This window comes from Chinchilla lanigera, unplaced genomic scaffold (genome assembly GCF_000276665.1).
Source record: "Chinchilla lanigera isolate Chin_1 unplaced genomic scaffold, ChiLan1.0 scaffold00008, whole genome shotgun sequence".
Lineage (NCBI taxonomy): Eukaryota > Metazoa > Chordata > Mammalia > Rodentia > Chinchillidae > Chinchilla > Chinchilla lanigera.
This window is the reverse complement of record NW_004955409.1, coordinates 19,017,691-19,039,208: the sequence shown is the minus strand read 5'-3', so window position 1 is coordinate 19,039,208 and position 21,518 is coordinate 19,017,691. Positions and strand designations below refer to the sequence as shown.

At 33.8% G+C, this 21,518-nt stretch overlaps 1 pseudogene; it reads right to left on the bottom strand.

Annotated features, from left to right (window-relative positions):
* Positions 1–10,990: 10,990 nt before the first annotated feature.
* Positions 10,991–17,796, bottom strand: LOC102006549 (annotated as a pseudogene).
* Between the last annotated feature and the right edge of the window lie 3,722 nt (positions 17,797–21,518).

The following is a 21,518-nucleotide window of genomic DNA, read 5'->3' as shown; positions in this document are numbered from 1 at the left end:
GCCATGAGCGAACTTGGCATCTCTGAGGGTAAGGTTAATGTGGAAAATGCAGTCAGAGATACATTTTGGTTGCCAGAATCATTAATAAAACTCCGAATTATAGAAAGAGTATTGGTATTTCTTTACAATGAAATAGAATATTATTTAAAGAATTCAAAATAAAATGGCTAAATAAAAATCTGTTTTTTACTGTTATTACTCAAAAGCAATACAAAACATAATAATGTTTATCACTAAAAATGGCAAAAACTTCAGAATAATTAGGGAAATGTAATTAAGTTTATATTTACAACTGATTTAAATTAGAAAATTTAATGTTTCACTGGGCCAGGAATGTAGCTCAGTGGCATAGCATCTGCCTGGTAAATGTGAGTCCCTTAGTTCAATTCCTGGTACTAAAAAAGAAAAAACAGACTAAAAAATAGTACTTCACTCATGCAAAATTTTGATATATGTTAAAAATAACCCTCTTCACATACTTTTCTCTTCAGACTTATGACCTCTTGGCTAAAAGTCTTTTTACCTAAATATTAGTGATCACTATTTATTTTAAATTTTTTACGCTTGAATATAACATTTCTTTGACTACAATTTTGATATCCTCGTATATTACTTATTAAAATACTTTAAGAAATACCTCTTTCTCCAGAATTCACTTTCCAATCATATTTAAGTTAATAAATGGCATGTGATTCCCACTTTGTGCTTCTTGCCTTTTTAGGTTTACGGATTATACATCACTTATTCACCTCGTGATAGGGAAGGAGGATCGTACAGGAATGAGGAAGTGTTATTTTGGTGATGTCAATTCTGTATTATAAAAATGAAAATGTTACTTACACATGGAGATATAATACTAAGTTCTGCCTTCAATTTGTTGACTTTTATATGTATTGCTGGAAATACAGAAGCTAAGATATCATTTCAGTTTAGTGATACAACACTAAATACTCATTATATAGTTGATACTTGAAATTAGTGAAATTAATGAAGTTTCTTAGGAAATATGTTAGAGTAAAAAAGAAAGAAAAGGACATGAGGTAAAGGAAGAGGAGAAGAGAAGAGAGGGGTGGAGAAAAGGGTACAAATAGAGAAGATAGGAAAAAAGTTTAAAAAATGGAAGAGAAAAGAAAACCATTCAGAAATTAAGTTTATAAAAAGGGAGAGCAGCATTAGAGACATTTTTAGAAATATTAGCTGCAATTTTTCTTCATACTCATGTATAATTTCACAAAAAAGACAAAACAGTAGGATGGGGGTCAGAGAAGGGTACAAAACAGTCAAAAAAGATTAATGTCATAAAAGAAAAAGGAATGAAAGTTTCCAAAAAAGAGAACCTCAGACATCACTCCAGTGATATGGTATTAGGTTAATAAGAGAAGTGAGCAGATTTCAATTGGCTGGTTGTCTCAAATATAAATAATTCTCTTAAGTAAATGAAAATGTAAGGAGAAAATAGCAGAATTTAAAGAAGGGCTTATATCTTTTTAAATTTTAAGAGCAAATACACTACTAAATTTAAATGATGAATGGTATCAGAATGTACAGTCCGTTGGTAGAATGGTGTCACCTGTGTTAAGGATATGCTTGACACGTAATCTATAAACACATTAAAGAAATAATGCATCATTTTTCTTTATCTAAATAACAAGGTGGTGATTAGTTATCCTCCTATTTCTATGGGTTAAATGGATTTAAAGTAGGTAAAATTTGAAATTATTTAAAATGTAAGTAAACTGCTACAAAAGAATGCTACAAATTAAAATAACACAGATATTAAATTTAAAAATTATTTTTCCTTTAGGGAACAGTTCACACATTTCTATATGGGAATTTCATTCTTAGGTTTTACAGCTTTGTAACAAAGGCAAGTGGTGGACATTTTTTTTATAAAAAATTAAGACAAGGTTATCTGGCTTTTGATTTGAGGACTATAGTTTAATATCGTGTTCAGAAAATCAGTCCTATTAATAGATATTACTGGTAATATTACTAATGTTACTAGTAAATCACTTGTAAATATTAGTGGGCATACTAATAAGTACTAAAAATAGTAATTAGTGGGCATACTAGTAAGTACTAAAAATAATAATTAGTGGGCATACTAATAAGTACTAAAAATAATGAATAGCTCAAAATACGTATTGATAGAAGTGTTCCTTGTATATCTAGAACATTCAATAAAATAAAGTAATAGATTTAATAAAATAATTGTGGAAGTATAAGATAAACTTTGTTTCCACTTTTCTATTCAATGCAATATTATAAATTTGCGTGGTCTTTTTATGATCAAAATAAATTTAGATCTCACAAGAAATGTACTTTGAATTATCAATTTCTTGAGATGTTCATTAATGATAACAGAACATCTAATCAAAAATCTTCTTCCTAAAGAAAAAATGATTTTTTTTATAGCATTAACTAAACAGAGGCGGGCATCTGCATGCATAGGTTTTAGAAAGATTACCTCAATCTACAATGAAGTAGCTGAAGTACAATTCATTTCATGGATACCATAGTGTATTCCCAATAGCAGACTGAGCTCGTCTCTTCACTTCCAATGAAACAGAATGGGGGGCACCATTTCCTGCCACTACTGCTAGATATTTGCTCATTTATGAATATGAAAAATCACCAAAACAGCAATTAGGAGAAAGTACAATGTTTCAAATGTGCACAAGTAAATAAAAAGGATATAAAAGAGAAATGGAGGAGGGAAATAGAGATTAAAGAAAAAGAAGTACATAAAGAAATGACTAGCTGGGAAAAATGGTTACAGGTCCAAAACATGAGGAAAAGAAAAATGTGTGGAAGTAAGTAAGATAGGTAGGCAGAGAAACAGCCAGGCAAAGTTGCCAAAAGGATCAGGCTCCAAGTCCAGATTAAACACAGATCTCAGAGATGCTATAGATAGAGAAAGTCAGAGTTAACTGTGAGAAACTAAAGTAGATGTGGAAACAGACGTATGAGCAGGCAAGGAACACAGAGCCCCTCTGCCTCTCCACTTGTGACTGAGTAAGTGTAACAGTCGAGAGTGTATTTGAAGAAATCTGATTCGTTGGTTACTAACTCATTTACTCTATGGTGCGAGGGCTGGAATCCAGGGCCTACTCCAAGCTAGGCAAGTGCTCTACCACCAAGCTATACTCCCAGCACACTGATTCATTTAAATTCACCTTTGTGTCCTTTTCCATTAACAAAAGGACATCAGAGAAAGGCACTTGATTATATCTGATAGCCAGCTTATCTGATGCAGAAACACCTAACACTGCCAAACAGCATGAGGACTTTTCTGGTATTTGTGCACATATGTTAATGTAGGTACTTCACACAGAATATTTAATAATCAGCATAAAATCTGATAATCAGTGACACTATTACTGATACAAAATGTTCTTATTAGGAAGATACAACCTACTATTCAGCTTCATGTGTAACATCATCAGTAAAAATGCCACTCTCGTTTTCTCTGACTTCTGGAAGGACTGCAACTGAAATGTACCATAATCTTTTACTAGAATGATGGATATTGGTATTCTCAAAGGAAACTTAGTAACATATTTCATGTTAATCAACAGCCACACATTCTTCCGTTTCATTTTGAAAACATCCACCCATGCCAAATCCTGTGATAAATACTCAGGGCCAAGAGATAGAAATAACTGAAATTGATTTCTTACAATTAATGCGCTTATGTTTGGGAAAATGAGTAACTAATCATACCACCAGAAAGAGAGTTAATTTTCTGGGGTAAAAAAAAATCTGATTTGACTTGTTTAGATCAAATTTATTTTGATGAAGTAACTCCCTTTGTTTAAAGAAATAATTTTCAAGTCTGATAGGAAAAGAACCTAAAAACTCAGCGAGTTACTAAATGAAAAGGAACTCCAAATGTTTGGCCAAATCATCTGCTAGAAGGCAGCAGGAACTCAAGACAGTAACAGATTCAGAAGGACAAGAGACTGAGACATGGAAGGAGGAGAGGCACTACGGTTAGGCTGGGAGCTGATGGAGGACTGCCCGACAGGGCTGCAGGACATGCATCAAAGCACGGAAGCTGAGCATCATTTAGAAAGTGTCTTCTGCTGCACACTGACACACATCATTTCCTATTAATCATCTCAGTTTTCTGGGATGATTCTTTTCAGTTTTATTACAAGGTAGGAGAAATAGGGAGAATTTTATGTTCCTAAGTTGGAAAAGTACTAGATCACTGCATACAAATAGGGTCAAATAATTAAGGAAAAGCTGGCTGTCAGAGTCAGAAGTGAAGGGAAAATAGAAATCAAGAGAGAACTCTTAAAAAATGAGAAGGAACTGATTTCACACAAGAAATGTGGTCGGATTTGAGCCCATTTACATGGATATCAATGACCATCGGACATTAGGGCTGCACGAAGAATTTTAGGGTGTCTGCTTTCATCCCAGTCTGCAAGTTGGAAAATGAAAGTTTTATAAGGTCACAAGGTAAATGCCCAAAGCTATCACTCTTCCTTTAGAAAAATAGTTTTGTTTCCTAACTCTTCCCATTTTTTCTTTTTGCTCTCTTTCAGGAAGCCAACTGCTGTGAAGTCTATTTTTTGTCAATTGACAGTAATAATGGTCATTCAAAATCAAGTTGAAAATTCCTGCTATGATACACCGAGCCTCCGTTTTCCTAGGCTCACGTTTACACTCAGCACTGCAGAATGAAACTCTTACTGCATACCACCTTGCCCCCGTACCAACTGCCAAGTCAGCACAAAGTCAACCTGCGCAGGACAGGACTTTTTAGTTGCTCTTACTTACAGTCTCCTTTAATGTCACTTAGTATTCATTCTCCTAGCCATTAAATATATTTTTACTCTTGTCACAGAAGATACATAATAACTTTTCCTGTAAAATATTTTAATAAACTCTATTAAAAATTACTTTATAAATATTTTAGTTGAGAAGCAACTGTATGAGAGAAAATACAGAGACTGGAAACTTTGTACACATATGAAAATTTCTTGTTTGATTTTCATTTATTGTATGTACACGTTTAGCTAATAGCATGTTTCACTTATGGTAGTCTTAAGGAATAGGATTTTACTGAAAAAGTCAACATCATTATAAATATTGTGTATCTCAGAAATATGACCTCTTTCATGTAGAAATATTTTTGAAACTTTTTAAAAATAACTAATACATTAGGAAAGTGAGTAACATCAAAATATTCATAAAATTGTTAATAGAATGGATATCACATTTTATATTATAGAAAGTATGTCCATTTATCTCCAAGAATATAATGTAGATGTAACTCTCCCATTGTTACATACTCAGAGATGCAATTTCCAAGACAGGATTGATTTCTTTTACTTTCCCACTATCATGCAAAATTTCAGGATTATCAATCATATGAGACACAGTCATTCGTCTTTTTTTGGACAACAGTTTCAAAGTGCTAAGGATTAGAGCAGGATTTTTGGGATATATATATATATGTATATACATGTGTATATATATATAGTAACTTTTCAGTGATGTTTGACAGTAATTCTTACAGATTTATATGGGCAAAAGGAGTTATTAAATGCTATATATGCAGAAGCTGTTCAACATAGTGTACCTGTCTAACAAATAAGATCATTATGGCATGGAAGTTTAAATTAGATAATACATAACCAAATTGTAAGTTAAAATTAAGTAGTATAATGAAAATAATTTTTAACAATTGAAATTAAAATGTAAAAAGTAATTAAAGTGATTAACATTCAATGCCTAGAGCAGTGAACAAAATAAGTCAACCATACATAATTAATGCTTTGGATCGGTCATAGTTAATGGTTCAGATCTACTATAGAAGAATTACAGGAATACATAAGCAAAAAACCCACTCTGGGACATACGAAGGAAGTAAGTCTTTCTGAGAATAATAATGAGCAACAAAAGCCTTCAAGCAGATGGGAATTAGACTGGAAAATCTTGACAATACCAAGGGTGAGGAACCCCAGGTAACTGGTGTATGGAAACAGCACCCATGAATGAGATGAAAAGAAATTAAGTAATGCCCTGAACATATGAAATAAGATGGAGGGGAGAGAGATACAGGATAGGGCTTGTAACACTTTAGAGACATTAATTCTTTTAAAATTTAAGGACACTGGGAGCCTTTGACTACTCTTACTAAAGAAACTGACGTGAGCATATTTACTAAGGTCACGCTGATTGTAATGTGAGCAATGGATTGGAAATCCATTAAAGAGTAGCTGCAATAACCAAGGAAGGAGATACTATTGAACTGAACTAGGATTAAGGCAGTGCGACTTGAAAAAAGTCAATGGAAATGAAATAGAAGAAGACAGAATAAACTGGCCCTTGTGACAGATTTAATGGACAGAGGGCAGAAAGGGAAAAACCCAAGGAAATAATAATGGTGTTCAAGTATGTTACAGGAAAAAGTAGGAAACTAGTAATGTCATTTAATAAGCTGATAACCAAAAGGAACAGTTCTGCAGCCAAGAGAATGCTGTAATTATTATGAGACTTGCTGGGTTTGAGACATGTTTCTTTGGTGTGGAGATGTCCCACATGTGAGGTAGAGGGGCTTAAGTGCAAGAGTGAAGGTCTGCAGATAGGGATTTTCTGAACTCTACAATGCCACAAATACATGGCAAGTGAAACCCTGGAGATGCTGTGGAATTGCAGAAGTAAAATCATGAGAAAAAAGTGATTAAAATGTAAGAATTAGGGATTCTGTTTATTTTACTTGTTAGTCTTGAGCAAAATTAGTCCAAAAATACAAAAATCTTTCCTTTGCTGAAAGAAACTGATTAAGAAATATGCCACCATATTATTGCATTACTGAAGTTTGTGGCACAGACATTTGACAGTGAGCAAATCCTATGTCCTCTTCCACATTTTCATGTAAATAGCCAGACTGGGTGTTAAAGTTCTGGCAGAGCCAGGCCGAACAATTATGACAAGGGCTTTGCTAAAGAGGAAAAAATTTCAGAAAGGTATTTAATTATAGAGACTAAGTTTGGGGAATCAACTTTCTATATTATGATAAGCACTCTCAGTTTTATCAGGGTTCTAAGGCACTGGTCAACTATGTCAGGGCTGTAAGAACTTGAGATAGCAGGGAATGAGTGTAGGAACTGGTAAGACTCTTGGTAGATTATTCTTGTATTATAGCAGGAGTACTGTGGGATTAGTTACTAAATATTACAGCCTTTATGTTTCACTTCTCATGTCTGGTTTTATTTAATCATAAACCATTAGAATACTAAAAACCATTAAGGTGCCACTGATACGTTGCCAGAAAAATAGCAACCTAACGCAAAATAGTCTATGTTTTTAGTGCACACGAAAATCAACATACAAATGCCTTTTCATTCCTCAAGCATTTTATAGATGGAGATACAATAACGAAAAAAGATGACTCTTCCTAGTATGACCTGCCAAAACTGTGTGCTAGTGGGAGCCAGTATCTTTCAATTTTCTCCTAATTTTTCATAGGGGGTGTGCTCCAAACCCAGGAATGTACATTATTAGAGTGAATAACTGAAGATAGTCTACAGACCTGCTATTTAGTCCTTCCCATTAATAGAATTACCTACCTGATTGTTACATAACAAGACACTGTCAGGCTACAGTCACCCCCATACAGGCAAGTTGACCACTGCCTGGGGCTACTGTATTTAAGAGATAATGTGTATTTGCCTGTGGATTTTTCATAATTCTCATTATTGCACTATTGATTTATAAAGGAGGTCTCCATATTCTTTTGTGTGGCTGGTTTGGAAAGTGGTGTTTATTATACCCACCATTGCTTATGCTTAGGTAATGAACAACAACTCCAAAACATATGTTATTGCGCGCTGTTTTAGGGACTGTGATTAACAGCAGAGAAAAGTCTGTGCTCTACAACATATATTTCAGAGTCGTTGCTCATTACTTAAATGTAAGGAACACAAATATTACTTCTTGATTCTTATTTAACTATGTATATCTCTTGAAGAAGCTAAACATTATCACACTAAGTTTTACTAAGTTTTACTAGTTTGGCCATTTGTAATAGTTGAACATTCAGGAACTGTCACTCTTGCTGCCACTATTTTCTTCTGTAGCCACAATTGATAGTTAACTGTATAATCTGAATATTGTTTCATGATTAACTTTAGATTTATAGACATCTTACAAAGATAATATAGACAGTTTCTATATTACCGTTTTCCTTATTATGCCTTTATATAGTGAATTTGTCATAATCAATGAAAAAATATAGAAAAATATAGTAAAAACTGAAGTCTATAATTTATTAAGATCTTTTTTTAGTTTCTACTTACAGTAATTTTCTTCTATAAAATTCCAGTCAGGATGCTAAACTCAATTTACTCCTTGTATTTTTCCTGTAAGACTATGAGAGGGTTTTTTTAGGATTTTATTCTTTGTGAAGACCTTGACAACTGTGAGAAGTAAACAAATTCTTGTAGAATTTTCCCCATTTGGAATTTGTCACGTTTGACTCATTATTACACTGCATTTATTGTTTCTGGGTAGAAAGACCACAGATACGGAATGTCTATCACCCTCCAACATATCAGGGGTGAAGGCTATCAGCATGACTTAGCACATCTACATTGACCTTGATCATCTAGATATAGTAATATTTTCAGATTTTTCACTTTAAAGTTATTATACCTTATTCTCTTTTATTCTATTTTCTTTAAGAGACAATCACACCTTCTTACTCATCTGCCCTTGAGGGTAAAATTTCTACATAAATTAACTGAACTTATTCTGCATAGATTTATTGATTAGATCTCACTTCTTCATCTATTTAACATTTAAATCAGTACATGTCACAGTTAATTTTATATTTTGGCTTATAATCTAATACTACTAACATTACTCTGCAAAATTGCTGTAACTTTGGGTTTTGTTTTATCTCCACTGTTCTTTGACAGACACAATCATGTTTTGTATTTTCCAAGCATATAATTTTTTCTGGTAATGCATGCTATTCTAGGATTATCTTGTATATTTTACGCCTTAGCCCTACAATGAGCCTATTGCTCAAGGGCAGATGATCCTTCTCCTAAGGGAATGGTATTAGAAACTAATCTAGGTGCTTCATAACCCTCCATACTACCAAGATGGTTGTGAGCAGGACCTCTCTGATGACAGAAAAGAAAAGGCTGTTTTGTATGTTATAAGAAACACATAAAAATAAGTCTGTACCTTTTTGTGTAAGTTTACTTTAAGATAAAAACCAGTTCATATTAATATGTCTAACTCAAATACATTATTATATGAGGTATCTAGGCATACACTGTACATTGTTTCCTATGGGAAATACTGTTATCAGATAAAGTACAGTGGGCACGTACAATTCTTTTAGTCATCAATATTATTGGTTGCATTTATTTTCAAAGTTATTTAGGTCAGCACCATTTTCTCCTATCACCTCCAACGAGGGTATTTCATACATCTCAATATGATTAGATTTATTGTTATCACAATCTTCATTCCCTCCTGAAATTCTTTTATGTCCTAAATGGATTTTTGAAAACATTTACATTCATTACAGTTCAATATTTGGGTTATAAATTTTTACATCTTTTGAAAAATGCAGAATGTCATACAGGCATCATTATGGTATCAGAAAAAAGTATCATCACTTTTTAAAAGTCTCCTGTGTTTTATGTATTAAATCTCTTGCTTTCCTAAACCCTCTGGAATCATTCATCCATTTACTGTTTCCATAGTTTTGCTTTTATAAAAATGTCAGATAAATGAAATTATGTACTGTGTGGTCTTTTCAGATGATCTTCTTTCACTTAACAATATCCACTTGACATTGATCCCTGCTTGTGCATGGTTTAATAAGCTCATTATTTTTATTGCAGAATAATATTCTATCATACAGAGGTACTGCAGCCTGTTTATTCATTCACTTATGAAGCACACTGCAGTTGCTTCTATTTGTAGAAATTATGAATAAAACTGATTTGAGCATTCATATGATTATTTTACTTTGGAATTAAGTTTTCAAATAAGTTGAGCAAATAATTAGATGCTTCTATGTGTCACTGTTGTATCATAGGTGAAATGATGAAGGAAAGTCTTTTAAAGTGACTACCATTTTCTATTACCAGGAGCGGTTAATAAAAGTTTCTATTGTTCTGCATTCTCATCATTAGTGAGAGTAGTGTCTTTTTCTTCCTAAATTCATCTTTCTAATAAGTAGGTATTGCTAGCTCAGTGGTTTTTTAATTTTGGTATGTAACAGAAAATGATGTGAAGTGTTTTTGTAGATTTATTTGTCATGTGAGTATCTCTTATTGTGAGGTATGAATGTGGATATGTATTGCTATTTTTGTGATGGTCACTAACTGTTGAATTTTTAATATCTTTCCATACATTTTCAAATCAAGTTCTTTCAGATTCAAGTTCTTTTACATATAGTCTGCAAATACCTCATCCCACTCTGTAAATGATCTTCCTCATTCTTTTAACAGTGATTTATACTATTAATAATTTTAGTTAAGTCCAAATTGTTGATTTTTTTCTTTCACATTTTATATTTTGATGATTTCTCATCATCTAACTCAAGGACAACTATATTCTTCTATGTTGTATTCTAGATATTTTAAAATGGTTTTGGAAAATTACAGCTAGCTCTATAATAAGTTTTATAATATTCTGTACAAGTCTGATGTCTAGTTTTATTTGTTTGCAAACAGATACACAATAGTGGTAGCAGCAGTTAGTGAAAGGACTATACTTTTTCCACTGATTTTGCTACATTTTGGCAAAGATTAGTTGATTAGTCTTTCAGATACCTATTTCTGGACTTTTCATTCCTCATTGATGTAGACCTACTCTTTTTTTGGTTTTGAACAAGACTTTATGTTTACTTTTGACTTTATTTTTGACAATATTCCTTAAAAGTATTTGAAAATATTCCTAAAATGAGGTGAAAAATAGGATATAGGATCAATTAAACTCTCTGCTGCTGCTAATGGTAATGAGGCGTTTCTTCCACTCTTTCCATGGTACAATATTTAGGGAGGCAATGAATACTGAAACATGTCTGTGTTCTCATAGGATCTTATTCATTCGAATTTTCAGGGCAGCAAAATTTTATCTTTATAGTCTTCCAATCTTTTATTTGTAATCTGTCAGTTCCTGTAAGAAACACAAGAAACTTTTTCTTTTCCTCCAGAGTCATTTTGCACAAGGCTTCCCAAAACATCACTGTAGTGGAATGTGAACTGTATCCTTTTCAAATGTCTCCCAATCATCTCATCCTACTGAAGTTTCTGCACATCTAAAGAAATCACCAGCAGAGTAAAAAGAAGACCCACAAACTTGGAAAAATTCTAGCTGATTGTCCCTCAGACAAAGGTCTTCTATCTAGAACATATAAAGAATTAAAAAATATCAGTCCCCCCAAATTCAAAGACCCAATCCAAAAATGGGCAGCTGAGATGAATACACACTTCTCAGATAAAGAATTACAAATGGCAAATAAATACATGAGAAAATGTTCAACATCATTAGCTATTCAAGAAATGCAAATTAAAACAACACTGAGATTCCACCTTACCCCAGTAAGAATTGTTAGCATTAAGAAATGAACCAATAACAAAAGCTGGCAAGGTTGTGGAGAAATAGGAACCCTTCTCCACTGCTGGTGGGAATGCAGATGGTGAAACCACTGTGGAAATCAGTTTGGAGATTACTCTGAAAACAGGTCTAGAGGTCCCATTCAACCCAGCTATTCCCTTTCTGGGTATTTTCCCAGAAGATCTGAAAACATCATATCACAGCGATATATGTGCACCTATGTTCACAGCAGCACAATTTGCAATTGCTAAATTGTGGAAGCAACCCAAATGTCCATCCACTGAGGATTGGATAAGAAAATTGTAGTACTTTTATATAATGGAATATTACTCAGCTATAAAGAAAAACCAACTCGAGGCTTTTATAGGTAAATGGTCACAACTACAGACCATAGTCATAACTGAAATAAATCAGACATGCACGTGCAAACACCACATTGTTTCACTGGTGTAAAACCTGAAAGAGTTAATTTAAACTCGGAGGTATGACAGACATTGTGAAATGATAGGAAAATGATCAAGGGTAAAGGGCAACTGGGATGTGGGAAAAGAGAAGGGAAAGAAGGAGAAATTTTGTATGTATGTATATACAGGATAGCTAACATAGTTGTTCTACTGTCTTCTATTTCTTTGCTGAAAGAAACTGTCAATGAGTCCTTGATTGTTCAATATTGCATATTTCTGTTTTCATGAGAAGCCACTTCGAAGATATCAATATACAATACAACAAGCATTGTTAATTTCCTACACTTTGTTTGTAACTCTGTATTGTCTGCACTGTTCTTTTGCTATTTTGTAAAAGGTTGTCTGTCTGTCAATGTTTTCCTTCTTTTATTTTTAAAATTAAAAAAAAAACAAATGTCTCCCAATCATAACCTGTATTTCCAAAAATTATGTCCCTTAGCTCTTAAGGATGAAAACATCCTATTATCTCTTTGTCACACACTTTGTAAAATCCTCTCTGAAGTTCTTTAGAAACTGCCGCTAGAGAGATGTTTAGGATGTGACCAACACACTTGAAAACATACTCTCTTGTAAGTCTGGTTGACAGCTACGCAACTTGCATTAGCAATTAAATCTATATAATTTCTGTCCCAATGCAAATTAAAATAGATGTAATATACTTCTCCAAGGTCTCTGCCTTTATCATCCATAAGAGCTTGCAAAATCTTTGCCAAACCAAGACTGACTTCTTTTAAGTCTTTCAGTGAAGGCATTTGGTTCCAAAGCTTCCTAAACAGGGCAAGTAAGAAAAGGATATTGGTAACATTGTAGTTGAACAAAGATAGTCCACAGAGAATCCCAAAGAAGAAATATCCTTTCTTCTCAAATTTAGGCCTGACAGGAAAGCCCATGTAGGAAGCACCTTCAGAATACGTGAATGTTCCATATTCTGGCTAAGTCATCTCTGCAGACAGTAGAAGAACTCTGTCATGATGCATAAGTCATATCCAGGCTCTCCACTAAACAAAACCTGTAATTTCCTCCCTAGGTCTTCATTTTCAGATCTATTCAGCCAATTGAGAACATGCTCATTTAAGTGCTTCCTTCTACCTGAGACCAAAAGTGGACATGAAACCTAATTCAGACTCTTCTCGTTTCATAATTCTTACCAAACAAGCAGTATGTTTTTTTTCTCCCGTATTTTAAGAAGTGAATCTGCATTAAGTAGTTTAACTTTCAACAGAATATTGAACACAAATGGAGATAGACTGACCATGTGCAACTGTGTATGCCTGCTGAAGTGTCCAAGTTCATTTTCCAAGCAGACCTTCTATATGCTTCTCCATAAAAACTGAGCCAGTCACTAAGTTCATCTACTTTGAAATCTTTTCAGGTAGGTGATGTTCAGTTTGGCTTATCCTATGCAGCTTTTTCAGTATTTCTTATAAGAGCTTTCATGTGATTGTTATTCACATCACTTTCACTCCAATAATTCAGCTAAGAGCTCATGGTTCTTACACACCTGGACCAGGTTGCTAAAAGCAGATTCTTACAGAGTTGCCTAGTACTCTTCCAGAACTCCTTTTTGCTGGTCATTTTACACATCATCTCTGCAAAGGGGCCCACCAGGCTCTCCCAGTTTTAAAACCATGCATCACAGGACATTCTAGGAGAAGGATGAAAATTTGTAAAGATTCTTGGTGTGGAGAATGAGATGGCAGGTTTTTGAGCAATTATCCCTAAGTAAAATGGTTATTGTGTTAGTAATCAGGTCTTTTGCGGTTAGTTCCTTGAAAGTATTTCTTACTTACTTTCTTACTTTCTTACTTGAAAGTATTTCTTACTTTACTTAAATCCAAATAAATTGATATGGTTTCTGCAGCTGCCCTTTTCTTTAACAAACTTCCAGTCAGACAAGCAGAGGATGAAAGTCTCTCAAATTTCCCTTTTGCTGTTCTGCCAGTTTAGTTCCCACAACATCAATGTTTCTCTTTACAGTCCCTTCATGTTTTTTTCCTTTGTTTTTTTTTTTTTTTTTTTTTTTTTTTTGGTTTTTCTCCAGTACCTGGAACTGAACTCATGACCTTGTGCTTGCCAGGCAGGCGCTTTTGCCGCTGAGCTAAATCCCCAGCCCCTTACAGTCCCTTCATTAATGTAATAATTTTGTTCCTCAGATTAACACAGGAGTTCTTTTTATCAGTCAAGTGCAAAACGCTTTAATTTCTTCTAGCAATCACTATCAGCTCCTTTCCTGAACAATGGCTTTCAAATAGGAGCTCCTCATTTGACAGCGATTTTATGGGCAGTAGCATCAGCTGATTATGCTTTCTACAATGTCCAAATTGTCCCTTTTTTCTCAAAACCAAAGGAGAAGACCTTTCCCAAATTGGAGATATAGGTAAGTATGTGCCACCTTCCACGGGCTAGCTGGGTCACTTTATTTCCAATGAATTCACTCAGCGAACAGGGCCTTAGTTCATACTCTTCAGAACTGTGACCATAAGGTGAACTGCCACCGTAAGTTGCTCATATATTCCAGCACCACAGTGAGTATGAGCTCAGTCTGTGTGAGGAGGGCAGTGTGAGTGCCACAAGCCAGAAACTCAACTTCACCTGCTCTCTGTCTCTATGGGTCAGTATCTACCAACATTGTAACCTTTTTGATTTGCTTCCTTGGTTTTGTGTATTTCCTACAATTCTGTGTTACTTGTATTTAGTTAAGAATTTGCAACAGTTTTACTTTATCCTATTTCTTTTTAACAATTATACTGGCTTAAAAATAGTGGTTGCCCTAAAGTTAACATTTCAAACTAATTCTACCATCAAAAAAGTGTCCTCTTACTCTTTTAATGCAAGGAATTTATAGCAGAGGATTCTTAGTCCTCCTACACATCCAGTGTCACACTCACTGCATTTATTTCACTTATCCATCTCCTGTATTAACACATTATTATTATTATTTAAATGATTATCTTTAGGTCCACTATGAATAAGAAAAACAAAATATTTTACTTCCTATTTATCTCTTCTACATTTCTTACCTTAGCACTTCAAATATTTAACTTCAGTCTTTTTTGCTTAAAAGATTTTTTATGAAAAGTGGTTTTTGTCCTTTTTCAATTTCTATCCCCATAGTTAAAGTGTACATATCTTTCCCTTTTGGCTTTTTAAATATGGTGTGAGTATGCTGTGTTGGTTTTTCTCACACCTTTTGTCCTGTGAACTCTCTGTTTTCCATTTCATGTCTGTTGTTTGGGAAAGTTTTCAGCTATCACAATTTGAAGTATTTATTCTACTTTATGTTCTGGTTCTTCTCATGTGATTCCTATTTTTTCCATATATTACAGTTTCTAGGGGTTGGGGATTTAGCTCAGCGGCAAAAGTGCCTGCCTGGCAAGTGCAAGGTTGTGAGTTCGATTCCTGGTACTGGAAGAAAAACAAAACAGAACAACAACAACAAAAAAATTTCTAATATTGTCCCACACTTCTTTTGCTAGCTGTTTTTGTTTTCTTTTCTTTTTTTTCTCTCTCCCTCTGCCTGTCCCTCCCTCTCTCCCTTTCTTTTCTCTCCCTCTCTCCTGTTTCCCTCTTTGCATTTTAGTTTGACAAGTTTGTAGATCATTTGTTTGACAAGTCTGTAGATCCATGCTTTTTTTCACTCTTTTGTATCTACTGAAGAGCTTACTAAAGATAATGTGTACTTTTACTGTATTACGCCTTTGCCATTTTATGTTTTTTTTATGTATTTATTTGAGGGGTATATTTTAGATATGCATAATGGTAGCATTCATCATAGGGGATTTGTACTTGTATATGATATATCTTGATTATTTTTTTCCATTCCCCTTCCTTCCCTTCAACCTCTCTTCCTTTCCTTATTTACAAAAACTCTGTTTTCATTTATCCCCCTCTCTTTCCCTGTTATGTCTTCTCCTTTCCTTCCTTTTTCCCTCCACCATGGTTTTCCCCTTCTCATTTGAACATTTTCTTCCTATTTCCCAATATTTATTACATATTTGACCCTTATTTACACTTTTCATGTCTCACATCAGAAAAACAATGTGGTATTTTAACTTGTGTCTGATTTATTTAACTTAAGAGTATGGTCTCAAAGTGTATACAATTTAGCTAGAAATGTCTCAGGTTTGTCCTTCTTTATGAGAGTAGTACTCCACTGTATAAAAAAAGCACATCATCTTCATCCATTCCTCAGCTGATGGCCATTTGGGCTGTTTCCAAGATTTAGCTATCACAAACTGTACTGCTATAAACGTGGGGGTACATACACCACTGTGGTATGACACTTCTAATTCTTGCAAGAAGGGAATAGCTGGGTCAAACGCAACCTCTAGTTTTAAATTGTTGACAAATCTCCACACCAATTTCCACAGTGGTTGCACCAGTCTACACTCTTGCCAGCAGTGGAGGGTTCCTTTTACCAAAGCCCCATCAGCATTTGTGATAGGTTGATTTCATGATAATTGCCATTATTTCTAGAGTGAGATATAATGTCAGCATTGTTTTAATTTGCATATCTTGAATGACAAATGATGTTGAGCATTTTTGCATATATTTATTTGCCATTTGTACTCCTTCATCTGGTAAGTGTCTGTTCAATTTAGGTACCCACTTTTGGATTGGGCCTTTATATTTGGGGGGCCTGATTTTTCTAAATTCTCTATATATTCTAGATATTAGTCTTTTGTCTAAAGAACAGCTGTTAATTTTTTTTCTCACTCTGCAGATTGTCTTTTCACTCTGTCAGTGGTTTCTATTACTGTTCAAAGGCTTTTAAATATGATGAGATTCTGCTTGTTGATTCCTTGTGATAGCTGGCTTTTGGATTTTCAGTCTATTATAATATCCAAACACTTCAGTTTATTAGGGATGAGAAGTTGTTGCCTATTTGACCAAGCCCCTGCTTCTTTGGCACTGGTCTATAGTACTGTTTATAACCCTTCAGCAAACTCAGCCTTGGAATACTAAGAAGAAAAACTGATTAGAACAACTATGTCACCTTTGCTAAAGTAGTACAGTCAGCAATAAACAGTAGTATCAAACAGACTAGAAAATGAAAAACTGTGGTAACTATTAATTTGCTATCTTTAATCATATGAACTAAATTTGTGGTTATATAACAAATCTAAAACAGACCAGAAAATTGTATATGGAAAATATGCCATCAATATGGTGATTTTTACCCTCAGGGGAGAAAATTTAAAAGGGGCTAGCAGAAAAAAAAAAAAAGGGAAATACAAGACAAGGCAGAGATTAGAAGCAAGTCTGGAGGACAAAGGAAGACTCTGAATTCTGGGAAACTGGTAAAGAAGACAGGAGGGAAAGAGAATAGAAATAAATGAAAAGAACAGAACAGAACAACAGCAACAAAAAAACTCAAAGCAATGTTCATGGTCCTATAAATAAGAACAATCAATCATGAAAAAATACAAAACAAAACAAAAACAAAGCAGGAAAAACTGTCTATTTCAGGGCTTGTCTCTGCTGTCACTGGTAGACAGAACTGGCAGAGAGAGCCCACATCTGTGTTAACACCAGAAAGCCTGCTACAAATTTACAGCTAGGTAATGGATAATCCCAGCAAACCTGCCCTTTAGCGCCACTGAAGTTCAGTCTGGTTTCTGGCTCTGAGGCTGGAACCCAATTTGTTCAGCCTACAACACTCCGTGTACCTCCTGCTGGCTTGAACTTGGCTCCCTGACCTCTTGCCAATTTGAATTGAGTTCTGCCTCATCCTGACACTGACAGCCTCTAAATGCAGCCAGCCTTCAGCTACTGAGTTCTGAACTCAGCTGGCTTGTTTCCAAGGCAGCTATCAGCCAACTGCCCTCGCTTCTGGATGTCTTCAGCTGAATAATTCACCAGCCACTGCAGTCTACTGTGTCCACTGCTGTGTTCCACTGGTGAGTCCTGTGGAGTCACTAGTAGTCACCCGGCATCTTTATTTATGTTGGAGCTACAACTGAAACTTTGTAATTGTTTTTTTTTCCTTTCACATCTATACATATGCCACATTCTGGTAACTTCTTGGCTACTGATAAGAATAAATATATACCCGTAATAAGTTATTTCAGGTTATTTAAGTAAATGGTTATTATCTGCCAATTAAAGATTTTGAGATTGACAATGTTAAAAGATCACAGACCCATATCATCAGGGAAGCTTTTAAAACATATCCGTATGTGTGATCCACCCAAGAGATTCTAACTTAAAAGGTTTAGGACTGGCTTCAATATTAATGTTTTTTATATCTCCCCAGTTAATGCTGATACACCACCCACAGGCTGAGAACTAAGGAACAGCTCTACGAACAATTTAAGATATAGTTTCATATTTCTATCAGCATTTTATCTGAAAAGTATTCAAAACTGTACATGTAGGAAAACGACTTTGTTGCTATCATTGAAAAAAAAATAAAAGGGATAATTATTTCATTCTGTGCAGCTGTTCTACTTTTAAAGTATCTTTTAAGGATTGTTGTTTTGTTTACAAACCAAGATGTTCTTCTGCTTACAGGAAGAGCTGGTAAAAGGTCAAAAGACTTTTACACTGATACGCTGACTCAGTGGCAATTATTGCACATGCACAGGTAAACTTTCAGGAGCAATTAAAACAATTATACATTATCAAAACTTACAAGAACCGTGTTAAAGATTTATTAAAAACGATAGTTTCTGTCTATCAATATATCTGCCTGAAAACATGTAATGTTATAAAGACCACAATGTTAATTTAAGTACTTACTAAAGGAAAGAGCTAAAAGTCACTAATGAGTGTTCTATAGTATTTTGAATGTAGTATTTCTATCCTGCTAAAATTGTCAATCATGTTTATATTTTCTTGAAGTTGATGTCACATTTCTGTGAGAATTTATATGTATTAACGTAGTCCCTTTCTTGAAGTTGTTTGAGGAGTCTTTTTCCTGCACTTCATGTGGCTGACTGAATTCTTCAAGTCACTGTATAATTTCATGAAACAGAATTTATTGTTTGGCATCATTTTAATTTATATTTACAGTGCATCGATGTCTAGTCCCTCCCTTAATTATAAAACCTGATGGTATTGGTGGGATAATTGGTAAATCCAAACCTATTTCTGAGAACTGTGCCTACATTTCTCACAAGTGCAGAAACTGTTTGAAAATCTTTATTATGTGTATAATAGGAGTAAAGATATAAAATAAATAATATATAAATCTCAATTCATAAAAAAGTTGATTTTTGAAATAAATTCACTTGTTTCAACACTGAAAGAATAACAATACGTCCTAAGAATGGGAAGGAGGAAAGACTGACTCAGTTTCATTTATGATCTTGAAATATCAGAAAACATAAAAATAGCTCTTTAATGAAATCAAAAAAGTAGTAAGTACATTTATAATTGACCATGATAGGTGGTTTCAGAGACATTTAGCTATAAGGAAAACACCTTCACTGTACCTGATACAGCTTTATTTATGTTAAAGAACAAGTATAATATTTGAGGGAACTAAGAGAATAAAACTTTATTTTTTTAACTGAATAATGTGATTATTCGCACAGTCTGTATGGCATAACTGCAGAAGCATTTGCATTTAATCAAGCCAAATCTGAGTTAAATAAATACTGAATGGAGTTAAAAATAGTATACAAATCGGGGAAGGTGTTTCTAGCAAACTTCTGAGAAAAATGAATGTTTTGCTGGGCTCCAACATGAGGCCAGCTATTACATAGAAAGTCAGGTTAAATAAGAGGTCTGTGTAAATTCCATAGGTGGCAAACATATAAAACTTTTGGATTCTGTAACAGTTACCATAAATATTTAAATTGATACTGTAACCCTTATATTTTTATTGATTTTGCTTATGCACTACAAAGTAGTCCCTTTTAAAATGTACATTATTTCTACCAAGTTCTTCAACCATCACAAATTTCTAATAAGTATACTGAACACTATATTTTCATCATCCCCCCCAAATTTCCCATTTCCCCCTATTCTGTAACTCCTGAAAAACACCAATCTATTATTTTATAATATATCTATGAATTTGTCCAATCTAGAAATTCATGTAAGTGAAATTAAACATTATTTGTCTTTTTTCATCTGACACATTTCCCTTAATATAAAATTCATTCCTGCTGTGGAATATATCAGCACATATATAATGCAATGATATTTTTCTGAGTTACTTATTGTATTTGGAGGAAAATGAGTTATAGTAAATAGTTGAAATTTAATATTCATGATTTGATTCCTTAAAGAACAGTGTTTGTTTATTGCAGTTTTTATCATTATTTATTGTTTGCAAACTTTACATTCTTGAATTTTATCATTTGACAAATATAGAATGATCTCTTAATATGCACTTTCAGACTTAAAGCTATGTTTTCATAAAAATATACATGTATAAAACATAATATTTCATATAGCAACTTTCAAGTAACCTTTGCTCCTTACAGATTTCTATTGATCAACATGGCTACTGCATCTAAAGTTTGACTTCAATATATTACAAAATTTTGTATTTCAAGATGACAAAGAAAGCTGATTTATTTAAAATACACAAATGATACTGACTGAATTAAAAATTAAAAAATGGAGATAGACAAAGTGTTTTGATTAATCAAGATTTCATATTGACTATTGTTTGCAAAGAGGAGAAAACATGAAACCATGGGACCCATGGTAATGCAAAGAAACTGATACAGCCAGGGATCAGATCACCAGGGACATATTGACCAGATTTACGCACAGTACGCAAAGACTTGCTATTGGTATTCTTGTTAAACTACTTATTTGAAATAAGGTGGAGGGGTAGATTGTAGCTGGAAAACTTTCCAATAAAAGGTGTCTTTCTTAGTCTCAAGATTACACACAGACATTCTCAGAAACGATGTTAGCCTTAAGTGTCAGGTTAAGGACTGAGAAAAAAACTTTATATATATATAAAGATATACATATTGATATATATAGAGAAAGACATAGATATTTTCTCAGTGTAAAGAGCTGCTTTTAAGTAGAGACTAACAAACAATTTTTTTGGACTAACATCTGTTAATTTTTTGCATTTTACAGGGTTCATACACATACAGCACACATTAATAAAATGCCAACTCCCTCTCTTAGTGATCATTTCTCCTTTGACCTTCCTAATCTTCTTAGTCACTATTCCACTTTCAAATTCATTTCCTTTGGTTTCCACATATGAGTGGATATGTCATACTTTTATTTCTGTCTGTCTTGCATTACTTAACACAATGTGTCCCAGTTCTATCCATTTTGCTTCAAAGGTAAGATTTCATTCTTCTTTATGACTGAATCATATATCATTGTATACGCATACTTTCTTTATCCATCTATATGCTGATTAGCATTTAACTGATGCCACATTTTAGTTATTATGAGTAGAGTTTCCATAAACATGGACATACACACATTTTTTGGTATTCTGGTTTTTTTTGCTTTGAATATACACTC